This window comes from Heteronotia binoei, chromosome 7, assembly GCF_032191835.1.
Source record: "Heteronotia binoei isolate CCM8104 ecotype False Entrance Well chromosome 7, APGP_CSIRO_Hbin_v1, whole genome shotgun sequence".
NCBI lineage: Eukaryota > Metazoa > Chordata > Lepidosauria > Squamata > Gekkonidae > Heteronotia > Heteronotia binoei.
In genome coordinates, this window is record NC_083229.1 from 23,805,963 (window position 1) to 23,809,280 (window position 3,318).

Sequence of the window (3,318 nt, forward strand, 5' to 3'; positions counted from 1 at the left end):
AAAGGGTGTTTGTTGTGGGGAGGGGAAGGGAAAGGAGATTGTTCCAAACCACCTCTGGATTTGGCAACCAGGCTTTTTTTGTAGCAGGAACTCTTTTTCATGTTAGGCCACACACCCCTGATGTAGCCAATCCTCCTGGAGCTTACACTAGGCCCTGTACTAAGAGCCTATAAGCTCTTGGAGGATTGGCTGCATCAGGGGTATGTGGCCTAATATGCAAAAGAGTTCCTGGTACAAAAAAAAAGACCTGGGCAACCCTACCCCCTGTCCCCTGCCGGTAGCTAGAGGGGACCTGGCAACCTTAACTTGAGAGGACATTCAGAAAAGGGTAACTGGAATGATTAAAGGTTTGGAACACTTTCCCTATGAAGAAAGGTTAAAACGCTTGGGGGTCTTTAGCTTGGAGAAATATCGACTGCGGGGTGACATGATAGAGGTCTACAAGATTATGCATGGGATGGAGAAAGTAGAGAAAGAAGTACTTTTCTGCCTTTCTCACAATACAAGAACTCGTGGGCATTCAATGAAATTGCTGAGCAGTCGGATTAGAACAGATAAAAGGAAGTACTTCTTCACCCAAGGGGTGATTAACATGTGGAATTCACTGCCACAGGAGGTGGTAGCAGCTACAAGCATAGCCAGCTTCAAGAGGGGATTGGATTAACATATGGAGCAGAGGTCCATCAGTGGCTATTAGCCACAGCATATTATTGGAATTGTCTGGGGCAGTGATGTTCTGTATTCTTGGTGCTTGAGGGGGGGGGGTGCGGGTAGCAAAGTGGAAGGGCTTCTAGCCCCACTGGTGGAACTCCTGATGGCACTTGGGTTTTTTGGCCACTGTGTGACACAGAATGTTGGACTGGATGGGCCACTGGTCTGATCCAACATGGCTTCTCTTATGTTCTTATGTTTAAGTTGGGGCCCTTGGACTTAAAGACTCATCCCAGCTACCTTGCTTCTCAGATGGCAGGTACTGCGGCCCAGTGGAAGAGCCTCTGTTTTGCATGCAGCAAATCCTGAGGCAGCCCCATACATGGCTTTCTAGCTAAGGTTGCCAGCACACCCAGCCACTGGTGGGGGGATGTAGGGTTGCCAAGTCCAATTCAAGAAATATCTGGGGACTTTGGGGGCAGAGCCAGGAGATTTTGGGGGTGGAGCCAGAAGACATCGGGGGTGGAGGCAGGAACAAGGGTGTAACAAGCATAATTGAACTCCAAGGGAGTTCTGGCCATCATATTTAAAGGGACAGCACACCTTTGTAAATGTCTTTCTTCCATAGGAAATAATTAAGAATAAGGGCACCATCTTTTGGGGCTCATAGAATTGGACCCTCTGGTCCAATCGTTTTGAAACTTGGGGGGTATTTTGGGGAGAGGCACTAAATGCTATACTAAAAATTTGGTGCCTCTACCTCAAAAATAGCCCCCCCAGAGCCCCCAATACCCACAGATCAATTCCCTATTATTCCCTATGAGAATCATTCTCCATAGGGAATAATAGAGTGCCCAGTAGACATTCCCTCCCCACGCTTTCTAAAGGGGGGGAGGGCCTCCAAACCAGGGAATCCCCTGCCCCCTCCCTCTCTCACACACACAAATACTTACTAGATCTTCTTCCTGCAGAACATTACTTGCTGTAAAAACAAAAGCAAAAGAAAAGGAGGGGCCGTTCTCCATGGAAACTATTACTGACCCTTTCCAATGAAGCCCTTCCTGTTTCCTGTGCAGCCTTAAAGGCACTCATTTTACAAACGGATCAGTTTGCAGGTTTCTAAACCTGCAGGAGCTCTACAACTACATGATGCCTACACGCATGTTCTCCCCCGCCCCGCTTCTGGATTTTTGGAGAGCGGGGGAGGAGGCTGCAAATTTGGGGGTCCCCCACCAGGGCAGGGGGGTTGGGAAGCCTAGGGGGATGGGAGTAGGGTTGCCAAGTCCAATTAAAGAAAAATCTGGGGACTTTGGGGGCAGAGCCAAGAGACTTTGGGGGTGGAGCCAGGAGACATTGGGGGTGGAGCCAGGAACAAGGATGTGACAAGCATAATTGAACTCCAAGGGAGTTCTGGCCATCACATTTAAAGGGACAGCACGCCTTTTTAAATGCCTTTCTTCCATAGGAAATAATTAAGGATAGGGGCACCATCTTTTGGGGCTCATAGAATTGGACCCTCTAATCCAATCGTTTTGAAACTTGGGGAGTATTTTGGGGAGAGGCACTAGATGCTATACGAGAAATCTGGTGCCTCTACCTCAAAAAATAGCCCCCCCAGAGCCCCCAATACCCACAGATCAATTCCCTATTATTCCCTAAGGGAATTGTTCTCCATAGGGAATAATAGAGTGCCTAGTAGACATTTCCCTCCCCCACACACTTTCTAAAGTGGAGGGAGGGCCTCCATACCAGCGAATCCCCCCTCCCTGCCCCCTCCCTCTCTCACACACACAAATACTTACTTGGTCTTCTTCCAGCAGAACTTTGCTTACTGTGAAAACGAAAGCAAGGCTGCACAGGAAAAGAAAGGAAGGGGCCGTTCTCCATGGAAACTGTTACTGACCCTTTCCCATGAAGCCCTTCCTGTTTCCTGTGCAGCCTTAAAGGGGCACACATTTTAAAAACGGATCAGCTCTACAACAACATGATGCCTACAGGTATGTTCTCTCTCTCCCCCTGCCCCCCCTCCCGCTTCCAGATTTTTTGAGAGCGGGGGAGGAGGCTGCAAATTCGGGGGTTGGGAAGCCTAGATGGGAGGTAGGGTTGCCGGATCTAGGTTGGGGAATTCCTGGAGATTTGGGGATGGAGCCGAGGGAGGACAGCAACCTCACCAGGGTGCAATGCCATAGACTCCACCCTCCAAAGCATCCATTTTCCCCAGGGGAACTGATCTGTGCAGTCTGGGGATGAATTGTAATTCTCTGTCCTCCCCAGGGGACCACCGAGGACAGGGGATCCCCAAGGAATACCAGCATTGCTATGCAGGGGCAGGCAATTGCAAACCACCCCTGAACAGTTCTTTTCTTGAAAACTCTATAGCTTTGCCAAAAATTGTCTGCAACGATGACAAAAAAGAAAAAACAGTGTTCAGCTGTTAATTTTTTCCCTAGAATTCCTCTTGTCTCCTCTGCCACATCTTTTTGCTCAAATAAATGTATCAACTATTAGAAAATTACTGATGGGTTCACGCTCCCTATATTTTGCCAAAGGGACAGTCTTTTAATGAACACCCACGTATAGATTAAATGACTGAGATAATGTCAGAAGTTATTCATTAAGCCCAGAACCGTAGTACCATAAAACCTGACAACGGCAGATGCTTTTCCC